This window comes from Macrobrachium nipponense, chromosome 23 (assembly GCF_015104395.2).
Source record: "Macrobrachium nipponense isolate FS-2020 chromosome 23, ASM1510439v2, whole genome shotgun sequence".
Lineage (NCBI taxonomy): Eukaryota > Metazoa > Arthropoda > Malacostraca > Decapoda > Palaemonidae > Macrobrachium > Macrobrachium nipponense.
This window is the reverse complement of record NC_061090.1, coordinates 29,160,659-29,180,077: the sequence shown is the minus strand read 5'-3', so window position 1 is coordinate 29,180,077 and position 19,419 is coordinate 29,160,659.

The window sequence follows — 19,419 nt, the reverse complement described above, 5'->3', positions numbered from 1 at the left end:
TATCTATATATAGATATATATTATATATAATATATATATATATATCTATATATATAGTAATATATTATATAATAAAGGCTTTTGCCATGAAGGAAAAAAATGGATAGCAAGATAGCCAAGCACTTTCGGTCTAGTTCGACCCTTTACTCAGGCACAACTGATCTTACAGAGGAAAAACATAGTCAGAGTAGGCTTAATATCCAAACTGACACTACAAGATTAACAATAAGGTCGATTTCACTCTACAGAAACGAGGAAACGCCTGAGGGCAGCCACACCTTGGAGGATACACACGCAGTCAACAGATGATTCATCCAGAAAACAATACATTTTGAAAAAAAGGAGGCATATACAACTTATTATCATGAAATTTACAAAAATGTTCCCAAAAAAAATTATTAATGAAAAGCGAAAAAAAAAAAAATATGTATATATATATAAAATATCGAGCAAGAGAGAGAAGAGCGAGAGAGAGAGAGAGATAATAACTATATACATATGGGACTAATTTATTAGTAGTTCATTTATTTTAAAGTCCTTCATAAACATTTTACAAATATACGGGTCCAATGGTACTTTCCCGGACTAAGATTTATGTTGTTTTTATTAGTGATTTGTATAATTGCCGATTCCGGTAAATTTCTTGAAACATAATCAATAGATGTAGGAATTACAGAGGTATCACCCCAAATTAATACAATGAGATTTTTCACTCAGATGGATAAACAGTGCATTTGAAGTCTGGGCTGTTCTAACTGAATACATATGCTGCTTAATACGTACACATGAATTTTTACTTGACTGACCAACGTAAAACGATGGGCAATCCTTACAAGGAATTTTGTAAATGATATTCTTATTTGTTATGGGACTATTCTTAATTAGCATATCTTTAATGGTATTGTTATAAGAGAACACTACATTAACATTAAGTGATATAAATACTGATTTTATGGTTTCAAATCCACGAAAGTGAGGTAAGCTAAGTACATTTTTAGACATTTCTTTTTCATTAATAGCAACACTATAAAACGTTTTGTGAGCTTTTGATAACATAAATCAATTAAATGAGGTTGGTAGCAGAGATCGTTTCCTATCTTTTTTATGTATTCTATTTCTTGGTCCAGGTATTGTGGACTCGTGATATGCAAAGCACGTAGGAACATAGAAGAAAAAATTGAAATTCTAATATTAAGATGGTGGCCAGAATAAAAATGTACATATGTTACATTATTTGTGGGTTTTCTATAAATACTGAATTTACATATAGGAAAGGGATGACATTGTTATTATCAATTTCAACAGTGAATTTTATGGATGGCACTAAATTATTCAATTTAGACAATAAATCATTTACATCGATACCAACAGGTAAGACTACTAAGATGTCATCTATATATCTGTACCATTTTAAGGGGACAAGTGTGATATTCGGGAGGTGTTGTCTTTCAGAAAATTCCATAAATTCACCACACAATCACTTCTAGCATTATTTGTCCAATCACTGTCGTTGATAAGGTTGTTTAATTTTCTCATTGTATTAATTGGGGTGATACCTCTGTAATTGCTAGATCTAATGACTATGTTTCAAGAAATTCACTGGAATCAGCAATTATACAAATCACTAACAAAAACAACCTAAATCTTTTTCCGGGAATGTACCATTTGGACCCGTATATTTGTAAAATGTTTATGAAGGACCTTAAATAAATGAACTACTAATAAATTAGTCCCACGTGTATATAGTTATTATGTCTCTCTCTCTCTCTCTCTCTCTCTCTCTCTCTCTCTCTCTCTCTCTCTTGCTCGATATATTTATATATTATTTTTTTTCGTCTTTTCATTAATAATTTTTTGGGGAACATTTTTGTAAATTTCATGATAATAAGTTGTATATACCTCCTTTTTTTTCAAAATGTATTGTTTTCTGGATGAATCATCCGTTCACCGCTGTGTATCCTCCAAGGTGTGGCTGCCCTCAGGCGTTTCCTCGTTTATGTAGAGTGAAATCGACCTTATTGTTAATCTTGTGGTGTCAGTTTGGATATTGAGCCTACTCTGACTGTTTTTCCTCTGGAAGATCAGTTGTGCCTGAGTAAAGGGTCGAACTAGACCGAAAGTGCTTGGATATCTCGCTTTTCATTTTTTCCTTCGTGGCAAAAACCTTTATTTATACATAGCACAACGTTTTATAACTTTAATATATATATATAATATATATATATATCTTATGCATGTGTGCACTGTACATGATCTCAAAATAAAGTTTTATTTATGGCTTCCCACAACAGATCTTTTAAACTCTGACCGCACCTACTGGATTGGTCTCGAAAAAACTGGCACCACGACAAATTACACCTGGGACTTAGACAACACAGCCCCAACATTTGTACTAGAGTAAGTAAAAATCAAACCTCTCTCTCTCTCTCTCTCTTTTCTCTTTTTGAAGCAATGGCTTAACACGTGATGCTCGAAGGAAGCCAAGACAAATGAAAACAGCTTCAGTCTTTCAAGAGTAACGCTTGATATTTCAAGAAGTATTTTCATTAAAAGTCTTGTTATTATCAGCCTATTTTCTGCTCCCACTCATCCACTGTTTCTCATTATTCCACCTTGATTTCCATCCTGATAGACACTCCTTTTAGCAGACCTGTGCATAAGGCAGCATAATGAGTATTCTCTTGCCTCTCCTACGGATTCCGAGACACTTTGACACCCACCGTTTGCTTTTCGTCCGAACCACTTACATGGCGATGATTCTACTCAAGGTCTAGAGATAAAAATAAAGACACTATTCCAGAAAATATCAATATCAAATATACGTAAGCAAGGCCTACCCTGTTTATTTGTAAACGAACTGATTAACCAGAGTTCACCAAGGACTGTGAGAAGACCGCGTGACGTCATAACCTCTATACCTGTGCATTAGATCCCAATTTTGGGTCAACCGTGAGAAGACCTTGTATTCAATAGACCTTGATTATACTCTTTGTGAATATTCCGTTATTTTTCTTTCGGTAAAGAACATATCCTCTCTTTCATTACAAACAACAGCTGTAAAATCTTTGATTAATCTAACACCACTACTCCTTTGCAAACCACACATGCATCGTGACAACCACAACTCTGTTCAGAAAGCGCTTCACTTATATTTTCCACTCGAAGCTTGATCGATATAAATCCAAATTCGTCCCACCAATCGCTTGGATGTTCCTTCTCATTATTCTCGTCAGTTTTAGTCCATAGTTGGGGTTCGCTGCTTGTGAAGAACTCCTTCCGGAAAGCTATTTCTATCTCGAATGAGTAATCTCAAAAAGGATGCAGGTAGATGTTTTCTGGACAGATGTCCTTCCTAACTGAAACATTCTCTGTCAGTAGATGTTTTCTGGACAGATGTACTTCCTGACTGAAACAATCTCTGTCTGTAGATGTTTTCTGGACAAATGTCCTTCCAGACTGAAGCATTCACTGTCCAGAAAACATCTACAGACAGACGTTCTTCCTGAATGAAACAATTCTCTGTCTTTAGATGTTTTCTGGGGAGACGTCCTTCCGGATTGAAACAATTCTCTGTCTATAGATATTTTCTTGGCAGACGTCCTTCCTGACTAAAACATTCTCTGATTGTAGATGTTTTCTGGACTGACTTCCTTCCTGACTGAAACATTCTCTGTCTGTAGATGTTTTCTGGACAGATGTCCATCCTGACTGAAACTTTCTCAGTCTGTAGATATTTCCTGGACAGATGTCCTTCCTGACTGAAACATTCTCAGTCTGTAGATGTTTTCTGGACAGACGTACTTCCTGACTGAAACATTCATAGTATGTAGAGGTTTTCTGGACAGACATGCTTCCTAACTGAAACATTCTCTGTCTGTAGATGTTTTCTGGGCAGATGTCCTTCCTGACTGAAACATTCTGTCTGTAGATGTTTTCTGGACAGATGTCGTTCCTGACTGAAACATTCTCTGTCTGTAGATGTTTTCTGGAGAGATGTCGTTCCTGACTGAAACATTCTCTGTCTGTAGATGTTTTCTAGGCAGATGTCCTTCCTGACTGAAACATTCTGTCTGTAGATGTTTTCTGGACAGATGTCGTTCCTGACTGAAACATTCTCTGTCTGTAGATGTTTTCTGGGCAGATGTCCTTCCTGACTGAAACATTCTGTCTGTAGATGTTTTCTGGGCAGATGTCCTTCCTGACTGAAACATTCTCTGTCTGTAGATGTTTTCTGGACAGATGTCCTTCCTGACTGAAGCATTCTCTGTCTGTAGATGTTTTCTGGACAGATGTCCTTCCTGACTGAAACATAACCAGTCTGTAGATGTTTTCTGGACAGACGACCATCCTGACTGAAACATTATCTGTCTGTAGATGTTTTCTGGACAAACGTCCTTCCTGACTGAAACATTCTACTTCTGTAGTTGTTTTCTGGACAGACGTCCTTCTGACTTGAAACATTCTCTGTCTGTAGATGTTTTCTGGACAGATGTCCTTCCTGACTGAAGCATTCTCTGTCTGTAGATGTTTTCTGGACAGATGTCCTTCCTGACTGAAACATAACCAGTCTGTAGATGTTTTCTGGACAGACGACCATCCTGACTGAAACATTATCTGTCTGTAGATGTTTTCTGGACAAACGTCCTTCCTGACTGAAACATTCTACTTCTGTAGTTGTTTTCTGGACAGACGTCCTTCCTGACTGAAACATTCTCTGTCTGTAGATGTTTTCTGGACAGATGTCGTTCCTGACTGAAGCATTCTCTGTCTGTAGATGTTTTCTGGAGAGATGTCCTTCCTGACTGAAACATAACCAGTCTGTAGATGTTTTCTGGACAGACGACCATCATGACTGAAACATTATCTGTCTGTAGATGTTTTCTGGACAAACGTCCTTCCTGACTGAAACATTCTACTTCTGTAGTTGTTTTCTGGACAGACGTCCTTCCTGACTGAAACATTCTCTGTCTGTAGATGTTTTCTGGACAGACATCCTTCCTTACTCAAGCATTCTCTGTCTGTAGATGTTTTCTGGCCAGATATCCTTCCAGACTGAAACCTTCTCTACCTGTAGATGTTTTCTGGACAGACGTCCTTCCTGACAGAACCATTCTCTGCCCGTAGATGTTTTCTGGACATATATCCTTCCTGAATGAAGAATTCTCTGTCTGTAGATGTTTCTAGACAGACGTCCTTCCTGAATAAAATATTCTCTGTCTGTAGATGTTTTCTGGACAGACGTCCTTCCTGACTGAAACATTCTCAGTCTGTAGATGTTTTCTGGACAGATGTCCTTCCTGACTGAAACTTTCTCAGTCTGTAGATATTTCCTGGACAGATGTCCTTCCTGACTGAAACATTCTCAGTCTGTAGAAGTTTTCTGGACAGATGTCCTTCCTGACTGAAACTTTCTCAGTCTGTAGATATTTCCTGGACAGATGTCCTTCCTGACTGAAACTTTCTCAGTCTGTAGATATTTCCTGGACAGATGTCCTTCCTGACTGAAACATTCTCAGTCTGTAGATGTTTTCTGGACAGATGTCCTTCCTGACTGAAACTTTCTCAGTCTGTAGATATTTCCTGGACAGATGTCCATCCTGACTGAAACTTTCTCAGTCTGTAGATATTTCCTGGACAGATGTCCTTCCTGACTGAAACATTCTCAGTCTGTAGATGTTTTCTGGACAGACGTACTTCCTGACTGAAACATTCATAGTATGTAGAGGTTTTCTGGACAGACATGCTTCCTAACTGAAACATTCTCTGTCTGTAGATGTTTTCTGGGCAGATGTCCTTCCTGACTGAAACATTCTCTGTCTGTAGATGTTTTCTGGACAGATGTCGTTCCTGACTGAAACATTCTCTGTCTGTAGATGTTTTCTGGACAGACGTCCTTCCTGACTGAAACATTCTCTGTCTGTAGATGTTTTCTGGACAGATGTCGTTCCTGACTGAAACATTCTCTGTCTGTAGATGTTTTCTGGACAGATGTCCTTCCTGACTGAAACATAACCAGTCTGTAGATGTTTTCTGGACAGATGTTGTTCCTGACTGAAACATTATCTGTCTGTAGATGTTTTCTGGACAAACGTCCTTCCTGACTGAAACATTCTCTGCCAGTAGATGTTTTCTGGACAGACATCCTTCCTTACTCAAGCATTCTCTGTCTGTAGATGTTTTCTGGCCAGATATCCTTCCAGACAGAACCATTCTCTGCCCGTAGATGTTTTCTGGACATATATCCTTCCTGAATGAAGAATTCTCTGTCTGTAGATGTTTCTAGACAGACGTCAATTTGAATAAAACATTCTCTGTCTGTAGATGTTTCTAGACAGACGTCCTTCCTGACTGAAACATTCTCAGTCTGTAGATGTTGTTCTGGACAGATGTCCTTCCTGACTGAAACATTCTCTGCCTGTAGATATTTTCTGGACAGATGTCCTTCCTGACGGAACCAATTCTAAGTCTGTAGATGTTTTATAGAAAGACGTCATTCCTGACTGAAACATTCTCTGTCTGTAGATTTTTTATGGACAGACGTCCTTCCTGACTGAAACATTATCTGTCTGTAGATGTTTTCTGGACAGACGTCCTTCCTGACTGAAACATTCTACTTCTGTAGTTGTTTTCTGGACAGACGTCCTTCCTGACTAAAACATTCTCTGCCAGTAGATGTTTTCTGGACAGACATCCTTCCTTACTCAAGCATTCTCTGTCTGTAGATGTTTTCTGGCCAGATATCCTTCCAGACAGAACCATTCTCTGCCCGTAGATGTTTTCTGGACATATATCCTTCCTGAATGAAGAATTCTCTGTCTGTATATGTTTCTAGACAGACGTCCTTCCTGAATAAAACATTCTCTGTCTGAAAGATGTTTCTAGACAGGACGTCCTTCCTGTATGAAAAAACATTCTCAGTGAGATGTTTTCTGGACAGATGTCCTTCCTGACTGAAACATTCTCTGCCTGTAGATATTTTCTGGACAGATGTCCTTCCTGACGGAACCAATTCTAAGTCTGTAGATGTTTTATAGAAAGACGTCATTCCTGACTGAAACATTCTCTGTCTGTAGATTTTTTATGGACAAACTTCCTTCCTGACTGAAACATTCTCTGCCTGTAGATATTTTCGGACAGATGTCCATCCTGACGGAATCAATTTTAAGTCTGAAGATGTTTTATAGAAAGACGTCATTCCTGACTGAAACATTCTCTGTCTGTAGATTTTTTATGGACAGACGTCCTTCCTGACTGAAACATTATCTGTCTGTAGATGTTTTCTGGACAGACGTCCTTCCTGACTGAAACATTCTACTTCTGTAGTTGTTTTCTGGACAGATGTCCTTCCTGACTAAAACATTCTCTGCCAGTAGATGTTTTCTGGACAGACATCCTTCCTTACTCAAGCATTCTCTGTCTGTAGATGTTTTCTGGCCAGATATCCTTCCAGACAGAACCATTCTCTGCCCGTAGATGTTTTCTGGACATATATCCTTCCTGAATGAAGAATTCTCTGTCTGTATATGTTTCTAGACAGACGTCCTTCCTGAATAAAACATTCTCTGTCTGTAGATGTTTCTAGACAGACGTCCTTCCTGTATGAAACATTCTCAGTCTGTAGATGTTTTCTGGACAGATGTCCTTCCTGACTGAAACATTCTCTGCCTGTAGATATTTTCTGGACAGATGTCCTTCCTGACGGAACCAATTCTAAGTCTGTAGATGTTTTATAGAAAGACGTCCTTCCTGACTGAAACATTCTCTGTCTGTAGATTTTTTATGGACAGACGTCCTTCCTGACTGAAACATTCTCTGCCTGTAGATATTTTCTGGACAGATGTCCTTCCTGACGGAACCAATTCTAAGTCTGTAGATGTTTTATAGAAAGACGTCATTCCTGACTGAAACATTATCTGTCTGTAGATGTTTTCTGGACAGACGTCCTTCCTTACTGAAACATTCTCTACCTGTAGATATTTTCTGGACAGATGTCCTTCCTGACGGAACCAATTCTAAGTCTGTAGATGTTTTATAGAAAGACGTCATTCCTGACTGAAACATTCTCTGTCTGTAGATTTTTTATGGACAGACGTTTTTCCTGACTGAAACATTATCTGTCTGTAGATGTTTTCTGGACAGACGTCCTTCCTGACTGAAACATTCTCCTTCTGTAGATGTTTTCTGGACAGACGTCCTTCCTGACTGAAACATTCTCTATCTGTAGATGTTTTCTGTACAAACGTCCTTCCTGACTGAAACATTCTCTGTCTGTAGATGTTTTCTGGACAGACGTCCTTCCTGACTGAAACATTCTCCTTCTGTAGATGTTTTCTGGACAGACGTCCTTCCTGACTGAAACATTCTCTGTTTGTAGATGTTTTCTGGACAGACATCCTTCCTGACTGAAACATTCTCTGTCTGTTGATGTTTTCTGGACAGACGTCCTTCCTGACTGAAACATTCTCTGTCTGTAGATGTTTTCTGTACAGACGTCCTTCCTGACTGAAACATTCTCTGTCCGTAGATGTTTTCAGGATTGACAACATTCCTGACAGAAACATTCTCTGTCTGTAGATGTTATCTCGGAAGATGTACTTACTGACTGAAACATTCTCTGCCTGTAGATGTTTTCTGGACAGACGTCCTTCCTGACTGAATCATTCTCTGTCTGTAGATGTTTTCTGGACATACGTCCTTCCTGACTGAATCATTCTCTGTCTGTAGATGTTTTCTGGACATACGTCCTTCCTGACCGAATCATTCTCTGTCTGTAGATGTTTTGTGGACAGACGTCCTTCCTGACTGAAACATTCTCTATATGTAGATGTTTTGTGGACAGCTGTCCTTCCTGACTGAAACATTCTCCTTGTGTAGATGTTTTCTGGACATACGTCCTTCCTGACTGAATCATTCTCTGTCTGTAGATGTATTCTGGACAGATGTCCTTCCTGACTGAAACATTCTCCTTCTGTAGATGTTTTCTGGACATACGTCCTTCCTGACTGAATCATTCTCTGTCTGTAGATGTTTTCTGGACATACGTCCTTCCTGACTGAAAATCTCTCTGTCTGTAGATGTTTTTGTGGACAGACGTACTTCCTGGACTGAAACTGAAAATTCTCTATATGTAGATGTTTTGTGAACAGCTGTCCTTCCTGACTGAAACATTCTCTATATGTAGATGTTTTGTGGACATATGTCCTTCCTGACTGAAACATTCTCCTTCTGTAGATGTTTTCTGGACAGATGTCCTTCCTGACTGAAACATTCTCTGTCTGTAGATGTTTTTTCAGCAGATGTCCTTCCTGACTGAAACATTCTCTGCCTGTAGATGTTTTCTGGACAGAAGTCCTTCCTGAGTGAAACATTCTCTGTCTGTAGATGCTTTCTGGACAGATGTCCTTCCTGACTGAAACATTCTCTGCCTGTAGATGTTTTCTGGACAGGCGTCCTTCGTGACTGAAACATTCTCTGTCTGTAGATGTTTTCTGGACAGATGTCATTCCTGAGTGATGGATTCTTTGTCTGTAGAAGTTTTCTGGACAGATGTCCTTCCTGACTGAAACATTCTCTATCTGTAGATGTTTTCTTGGCAGACGTCATTCCTGACTGAAACATTCTCAGTCTGTAGATGTTTTCTGAACAGACGTCCTTCCTGACTAAAACATTCTCTATCTGTAGATGTTTTTTCAGCAGATGTCCTTCCTGACTGAAACATTCTCTGCCTGTAGATGTTTTCTGGACAGAAGTCCTTCCTTAGTGAAACATTCTCTGTCTGTAGATGTTTTCTGGACAGACGTCATTCCTGACTGAAACATTCTCAGTCTGTAGATGTTTTCTGAACAGACGTCCTTCCTGACTGAATCATTCTCTGTCTGTAGATGTTTTCTGGACATACGTCCTTCCTGACTGAATCATTCTCTGTCTGTAGATGTTTTGTGGACAGACGTCCTTCCTGACTGAAACATTCTCTATATGTAGATGTTTTGTGAACAGCTGTCCTTCCTGACTGAAACATTCTCTATATGTAGATGTTTTGTGGACATATGTCCTTCCTGCTGAAACATTCTCCCTTCTGTAGTGTTTTTCGGACAGCTGTCCTTTTCCTGGACTGAAACAATTTCTCTGTCTGTAGATGTTTTTTCAAGCAGATGTCCTTCTGACTGAAACATTCTCTGCCTTAGATGTTTTTTCTGGACAGAAGTCCTTCCTGATGAAAACATTCTCTGTCGGTAAAGTTTTCCTTTTTGGACAGGATGTCTTCCTGACTGAAAACATTCTCTGCCTGTAGATTTTGTTTTTGGACAGGCCGTCCTTCGTGGGCTGAAACCAGTTCTCTGTCTGTAGATGTTTTTCTGGACCGGATCCCATTCCTGAGTGATGGCCTTCTTTGTCTGTAGAAGTTTTTCTGACAGAATTCCTTCGACTGAAACTTCTCTATCTGTAGGTCTTGGCAGACTTTTCATTCCTGACTGAAACATTCTCAGTCTGAAGATGTTTTCTGAACAGACGGTTCCTTCCTGACTTTAAAAACATTCTCTATCTGTAGATGTTTTTTTTCACAGATGTCCCTTCCTGACGAAAACTTTTTCTGCCTGTAGATGTTTTCGGACAGAAGTCCTTCCTGAGTGAAACATTCTCTGTCTGTAGATGTTTTCTCTGGACAGACGTCCATTCCATGACTGAAACATTGCTCAGTCTGTATTTTTATGTTTTCTGAACAGACGTCCTTCCTGACTAAACATTCTCTGTCTGTAGGTGTTTTCTTGACAGATGGTCTAAATCCTGGCTGGACTTCCTTCCTGTCTTGGTAGTATGTTTTCTTCCGGCAGATGTACTCTGAAAAACAGCTGTAAAACATTCTCTGTCTGTATTTGTTTTTCTGGACCAAAGATGTTTTTCTCGCAGATGTACTTCCTGACTGTAACATTCTCTGTCTGTAGATGTTTTCTGGACAGATGTCTTTCCTGACTTAAGCATTCTCACTCTGTAGATGTTTTCTGGACAGACGTCCTTCCTGATTGAAACAATCACTGTCTGTTGATGTTTTCTGGACAGACGTCCTTCCTGAATGAAACATTCTCTGTCTGTAGATGTTTTCTGGACAGACGTCCTTCCTGATTGAAACAATCACTGTCTGTTGATGTTTTCTGGACAGACGTCCTTCCTGAATGAAACATTCTCTGTCTGTAGATGTTTTCTGGACAGACGTCCTTCCTGATTGAAACATTCTCTGTCTGTAGATGTTTTCAGGACAGACGTCATTCCTGAATGAAACATTCTCTGTCTGTAGATGATTTCAGGACAGACGTCCTTCCTGACTGAAACATTCTCTGTCTGTAGATGTTATCTCGGAAGATGTCCTTCCTGACTGAAACATTCTCTGTCTGTAGATGTTTTCTGGACAGATGTCCTTCCTTACTACAGCATTCTCTGCCTGTAGATGTTTTCTGGACAGATATCCTTCCTGAATGAACAATTCTCTGTCTGTAGATAATTTCTGGACAGACTTCCTTCCTGACTGAAACATTCTTTGTCTGTAGATGTTTTCTGGGCAGAAGTCGTTCCTGACTGAAACATTCTCTGTCTGTAGATGTTTTCTGGACAGATGTCCTTCTTGAATGAAACATTCTCTGTCTGTAGAAGTTTTCTGGACAGATGTCCTTCCTGACTAAAACATTCTCTGTCTGTAGATGTTTTCTGGGCAGATGTCCTTCCTGACTGAAACATTCTCTGTCTGTAGATGTTTTCTGGGCTGATGTTCTTCCTGACTGAACATTGTCTGTCAATAGGTGTTTTCTGGACAGATGTCCTTCCTGACTGAAACATTCTCTGTCTGTAGATGATTACTGGACAGATGTCCTTCTTGAATGAAACATTCTCTGTCTGTAGATGTTTTCTGGGCAGATGTCCTTCCTGACTGAAACATTCTCTGTCTGTAGATGTTTTTTGGGCTGATATTCTTCCTGACTGAACATTGTCTGTCAATAGGTGTTTTCTGGACAGATGTCCTTCCTGACTGAAACATTCTCTGTCTGTAGATGTTTTCTGGACAGATGTCCTTCTTGAATGAAACATTCTCTGTCTGTAGAAGTTTTCTGGACAGATGTCCTTCCTGACTAAAACATTCTCTGTCTGTAGATGTTTTCTGGGCAGATGTCCTTCCTGACTGAAACATTCTCTGTCTGTAGATGTTTTCTGGGCTGATGTTCTTCCTGACTGAACATTGTCTGTCAATAGGTGTTTTCTGGACAGATGTCCTTCCTGACTGAAACATTCTGTCTGTATATATTTTCTGGAAAGATGTCGTTTCTGACAGAAACTATTCTCTGACTGATGTTTTCTGGACAGATTTCCTTCCTGACTGAAATATTCTCTGTCTGTAGAGGTTTTCTGGGCAGAAGTACTTCCTGACTGAAATAGTTCTCTGTCTGTAGATGTTTTCTGGGCAAATGTCCTGCCTAACTGAAACATTCTCTGTCTGTAGATGTTTTTTGGACAGATGTCCTGCCTGACTGAAACATTCTTTGTCAGTAGATGTTTTCTGGACAGATGTCCTTCCTGACTGAAACAATTCTCTGTCTGCAGATTATGTTTTCTGGAGAGATGTCCGGACTGACACAATCTGTGTTTGTAGCTGTTTTCTGGACGTATGTCCTTCCTGACTGAAGCAATTCTCAAGTCTGTAGATGTTTTCTGGACAGATGTCCTTCCTGTCTGAAACATTCTCTGTCTGTAGATGTTTTCTGGACAGATGTCTTTCCTGACTGAAACATTCTTTGTCCGTAGATGTTTTCTGGACAGATGTCCTTCCTGACTGAAACAATTCTCTGTCTGCAGATAATGTTTTCTGGAGAGATGTCCTTCCTGACTGAAACAATCTGTTTGTAGCTGTTTTCTGGACATATGTCCTTCCTGACTGAAACAATTCTCCAGTCTGTAGATGTTTTCTGGACAGATGTCCTTCCTGTCTGAAACATTCTCTGTCTGTAGATGTTTACTGGACAGATGTCCTTCCTGACTGAAACATTCCCTGTCTGTAGATGTTTTCTGGATAGATGTCCCTCCTGACTGAAATATTCTCTGTCTGTAGAGGTTTTCTGGGCAGAAGTCCTTCCTGACTGAAACAATTCTCTGTCTGTAGATGTTTTCTGGATAGATGTCCTTCCTGACTGACATATTCTTTGTCCGTAGATGTTATCTGGACAGATGTCTTTCCTGACTGAAACAATTCTCTGTCTGAAGATGATGTTTTCTGGACAGATGTCCTTCCTGACTGAAACATTCTTTGTTAGTAGATGTTTTCTGGACAGATGTCCTTCCTCACTGAAACATTCCCTGTCTGTAGATGTTTTCTGGACAGATGTCCTTCCTGACTGAAACAATTCTCTGTCTGTAGATGTTTTCTGGACAGATTTCCTTCTTGACTGAAACATTGTCTGTCTGTAGATTTTCTCTGGACAGATGTCCATCTTGACTGAAACAATTCTTTGTCTTGAAGATGCTGTTTTCTGGACAGTTTTCCTTCTTGACTGAAACATTGTCTGTCTGTAGATTTTCTCTGGGCAGATGTCCTTCCTGACTGAAACATTCTCTGTCAGTAGATGTTTTCTGGACAGATGTCCTTCCTGACTGAAACATTCTCTGTCAGTAGATGTTTTCTGGACAGATTTCCTTCCTGACTGAAACATTCTCTGTCTGTAGATGTTTTCTGGACAGATTTCCTTCCTGACTGAAACATTCTCTGTCTGTAAATTTTTTCTGGACAGATTTTCTTCCTGACTGAAACATTCTCTGTCAGTAGATGTTTTCTGGACAGATGTCTTTCCTGACTGAAACAATTCTCTGTCTGTAGATGTTTTCTGGGCAGATGTCTTTCCTGACTGAAACTTTATCTGTCTGTAGAAGTTTTCTGGACAGATGTCCTTCCTGACTGAAACATCCTCTGTCTGTAGATGTTTTCTGGACAGATGTCCTTCCTGACTGAAACATTCTCTGTCTGTAGATGTTTTCTGGACTGATGTCCTTCCTGACTGAAACATCATGTCTGTAGGTGTTTTCTGGACAAATTTCCTTTTTGACTGAAACATTTTCTGTCTGTAGATGTTTTCTGGACAGATGTCCTTCCTGACTTAAACATTCTTTGTAAGTAGATGTTTTCGGGACAGATGTCCTTCCTGACTGAAACATTCTCCTCTGTAGATGTTTTCTGGACAGATGTCCTTCCTGACTGAAACATCCTCTGCCTGTATATGTTTTCTGGACATATGTCCTTCCTGACTGAAACATTCTTTGCCAGTAGATGTTTTCTGGACAGATGTCCTTCCTGACTGAAACATTCTCTGTCTGTAGATGTTTTCTGGACAGATGTCCTTCCTGACTGAAACAGCCTCTGTCTGTAGATGTTTTCTGGACAGATGTCCTTCCTGACTAAAGCAATTCTCTGCCTGTAGATGTTTATTGGACAGATGTTTTTCCTGACTGAAACATTCTCTGTCTGTATATGTTTTCCGGACAGACGTCCTTTCTGACTGAAACAATTCTCTGTCTGAAGATGATGTTTTCTGGACAGATTTCCTTCTTGATTGAAACATTGTCTGTCCGTAGATTTTCTCTGGGCAGATGTCCTTCCTAACTGAAACATTCTCTGTCAGTAGATGTTTTCTGGACAGATGTCCTTCCTGAATGAAACATTCTCTGTCAGTAGATGTTTTCTGGACAGATTTCCTTCCTGACTGAAACATTCTCTGTCTGTAGATGTTTTCTGGACAGATTTCCTTCCTGACTGAAACATTCCCTGTCTGTAGATGTTTTCTGGATAGATGTCTTTCCTGACTGAAACAATTCTCTGTCTGTAGATGTTTTCTGGACAGATGTCCTTCCTGACTGAAACATTCTCTGTCAGATGTTTTCTGGACAGATGTTTTTACTGACTGAAACAATTCTCTGACTGTAGATGTTTTCTGGGCAGATGTACTTCCTGACTGAAACATTCTCTGTCTGTAGATGTTTTCTGGACAGATGTCTTTTCAGACTGAAACATCCTCTGTCTGTAGATTTTTTCTGGACAGATGTCCTTCCTGACTAAAGCAATTCTCTGCCTGCCGATGTTTACTGGACATAAGTTTTTCCTGACTGAATCATTCTCTGTCTGTAGATGTTTTCTGGACAGACGTCCTTTCCGACTGAAACAATTCTCTATCTGAAGATGTTTTCTGGACATAAGTCCTTCCTGACTGAAACATTCTCTGTCTGTAGATGTTTTCTGGGCAGATGTCCTTCCTGACTGAAACATTCTCTGTCTGTAGATGTTTTCTGGACAGATGTCCTTCTCGACTGAAACATTCTCTGTCTGTAGATGTTTTCTGGACAGATGTCCTTCCTGACTGAAACAATTCTCTATCTGTAGATGCGGTGTACAGATTTCTTTCCTGACTGAAACATTCTTTGTCTGTCCGGGATTGGGACCGGTGCTGACTCGGACTGCCTTGCACGCCAGCAAACTTGTCCACACTCCACACTGTGTGTGGCAGGTCACTTCTTTTAGTTGGCCAATTTCACTTCCAACTGACATATATACTACATAGTACAAATGTGAGGTAAACCTAAAAGTACAATAGGTGAGGTAAAATAGTTAATATTTTTGCAGAAGTTCATTAAAAGCACATATGCGAGGTTAAATGATTATAACACTTTTTGTTAGGAACACAAGACTATGACGATGGCCTCTCTGTAGTTAATCGAAGAATATTGCTTATATATTACTTCAACCTCTTTCAAATGTACATAAAGGTTTCTCTTGCAGATGGGAGACTGGTAGACCACAAGGATATGGTTGTGTGTACATCAACAATAACAAAAAATTGGTTGACGAAGACTGTGGCCTCAACACCAATAGGTAATTATTTGGTCACAAAAATAGCATTAAATACAAAATAAAATTCTTTTTAGTGAAGGAATTGTACCAAAGTTCAGGGCGTATTAGTTTTTTACATCATCAACTAATCCAGTATTACAATCTTGATCTACCAACCAGAGTTTCTAATTATCACTAAAACGCCAATAAATTCTTTCTCCTAACAGGAACTTCATCTGCAAAAAACCAGCATCAAATTAAAAACCAGCTGAAGCGTAAAACCAGCTTGAAAACCAGGTTCATTATAAAAACCAGCTGCAGCTTATAAACCAGATTCAGCTTATGCACCAAATGTCGCTTAGAAACCAGATGCAGCTTTTAAAGCCAGCTTCAGCCAAAACACCAGCCTCAGCTTAAAAACCAGCTTCAGTTTGGAAACCAACTGCAGTTTAAGTAGTTCTTCAGCTTGACATCAGCTTCAACTCAAAAACCAAAGCAGCTTAAACACCAGCTTCAGCTTAAAAAACAACTGCGGCTTAAAAACAAGGCTTCAGATTAGAAACCAGCTTTAATTTAAAAACCAACTGCAATCTGACAACTATCTTCAGCTTGAAAACCAGCAAGCACTTGAGAAAATTCCTTCAGCTTAAAAACTAGATTGAGCTTAAAAACCAACTGCAGCGTAAAAAACATATTCAGCTTAAACTTCAGTTTCGGATAAAATAAACCAATTGTAACTTGAACACCAGTATCATATTAAAAACCACCTTCAGCTTAAAAACAGCTGCTTCTTAAAAAAACGGGCTTTAGCTTAACTGGAGAACATCCCTTCAGCTAAAAACCAGGTTTGAGCTCAAGACAGAACTTCAGCTTAAAAAACAGTTCTAGATTAAAAGCCAACACCAGTTTAAACACCAGCAAGAGATTAAAAACCAGCTTTAGCTTATAAACAAACAACAGCTTAAAAACCAGATTCAGCTCAAATACCAGCATCAACTTCAGAAGAAAACTCAGCTTGAAAACAAGGCTTCAGGTCAAAAATAATAACATGTTTTTATATATGCACTTACTATAACACTGGTATCGAGCACCTTAAATACACAGTAGTCTGTAGTTCAAACTACAGTGTAGTTCGAATCTCTATGGTATGAACAAGGAAAAATTTAAGTCACTAAGTTGTAATTCATGTAAATAAGCAGAGTTCTAGTAGTAAAGTGAGAGTATTTTATGAATAACAAAAAAATAATTTCATTACTGTTGCCAAATTAATAAAATTTAATGAGATTATTGTAACAATGAATACAGTGGATGGATGCCCTTGAATTTTTTGTTCAGTTTTGTCACAGGATGCATTTATGTAATGAATAACTGGCCTTCTGTAATTGGAACGTATTTGGAAATATATCACTTGCATATCTGATCAATGTTTGTTTAAATTTAGCACTCACAGTTTTATTTAAGTGATCAGGGAGACTGTTGTATGTATGTCCATATATAAATATATAAATATATATAAATAAATATATATATATATATATATATATATATATATATATATATATATATATACATATATATATATTATATATATATATATATATATATATATATATGTCTATCACATTACCGTGATTCATATACATATATCGAACTACAAATGTCCTTTAATATCTAATTCGCTCTACCTCGGAATTATATAGTTTTCATATATGCTTAACCGAGGGGGAATTTATTAACCGATAATAGAATTGGCGATCGACAGGCGCGAACCAGCGACCTCTCAATTCTAGGACTGGCAGTGAAGCCTGAAACCACCCCGGTGTAGGACTGGCAGTGAAGCCTTAAACCACCCCGACACCGGGGTGGTTTAAGGCTTCACTGCCAATCCTAGAATTGAGAGGTCGCTGGTTCGCGCCTGTCGATCGCCAATTCTATTATTGCTTAATAAATCCCCCTCGGTTAAGCATATATGAAAATATATTAATTCCGAGGTAGAGCGAATTAGATATTAAAGGACATTTGTAGTTCGATATATATATATATATAATATATATATATACATAATATATATATATATATATATATATATAGATATTATAATATATGTGCATCACATTATATTATAATTATATATAATATATATAAAAATTATATATATATATATAGAGATATATATAAACATACACACCAAATCGAGATAGCCCTTGCTCGCATAAGGCGTTTTAATAATAATAATAAGCGGAAGTTCTTTCGGCGCAATCGAGTTTTCTGTACAATGTACAATGCTGTAAGAGCAGTGGCCCATAAAGCTTTCTGCCACGGCCCGGCGGTGGCCTCTCCTATAACGTTGCCAGAAGCACGATCATGGCTAACTTTAACCTTAAAATAAATAAAATCTACTAAGGCTAGACAGCTGCAATTTGGTATGTTTGATGATTGGAGGGTGGATAATGAACATGCCTGTTTGCAGCCCTCTAACCTCAGTTGTTTTCAAGATTTGAGGGCGGACAGACTGAGCCATCTCAATAATTTTCCTTTACAGATGACTAAAATGAGTAAAAACGAATGATTTGCCGAGGATTAATTCTCACACATTACATTAAAAAATAGCTCGGAAAAAGGTCTATTTTACTTGAGATGACAGAAATTCCCTTCAGCTAAACATGAATCCCAATGATCCTGCTCACGTTTCAGATTATATCAATTAGCAAAGTTACCATAGTTTACCATAAAATCTCCATTTAGTACGTTTTCTCTAAAGATATTTGTCCGTTTTCTTTGGATTAAGACTATTGTGCACATAAAATAATAAATGTATAAATGTTTTGTCGATATATTTCGTAAAAGAATTACTTTCCCTACAATGTTCGCAGTTAATTTATTTATAAAATGTTTGCAAGACATCTTGATTCTAAGGTCTTTCAATATTTGTTTTTAATTAGGGGTAAATTATTTATTTTGTGCAACGGAAGATATCGTTTCTCTTGAATATCCTTTTTTGGCGAATGACCAAAGTTAGCTACGACCAGACCAGATCCAAACCATATTTCAAAGTACGTAGCACTTTTAACTATGATATCACGTCAGACAATAAATGTTTCTATAATAATAATAAAATAACACAAATAAAATATTACAAAGTTTAAACTAATAGGTAACATGTTGATTTAGACTTTGAATGCGAGAACATTCAAGAGTCAATACTGCAATTTTATTTAAGGTGCGATTTCAACCAGATTGTCTGATTACTTTTAATTTCTGGAGGCGCTGCAATAAGCAACTTGAGATTTCACAGCGTAATGCCAATACGTCATTTCGCTTTCTGGCATTTTTTTTAATAAATAAAAGGTTGTAAAAATTAGCACTAGACTGTAATTAATTTGCCTTGGACCAAAAGATCGCACCTTTTAGCAAGAATAAAATTAAATCTGCTACGACTGATTAATTAATAAAAAATATTATTATTATTATTATATTATTATTGATTATTATTATTATTATTATTATTATTATTATTATTATATAATATCTGAATATGATGAATACTCCCAATGTCGTATTGT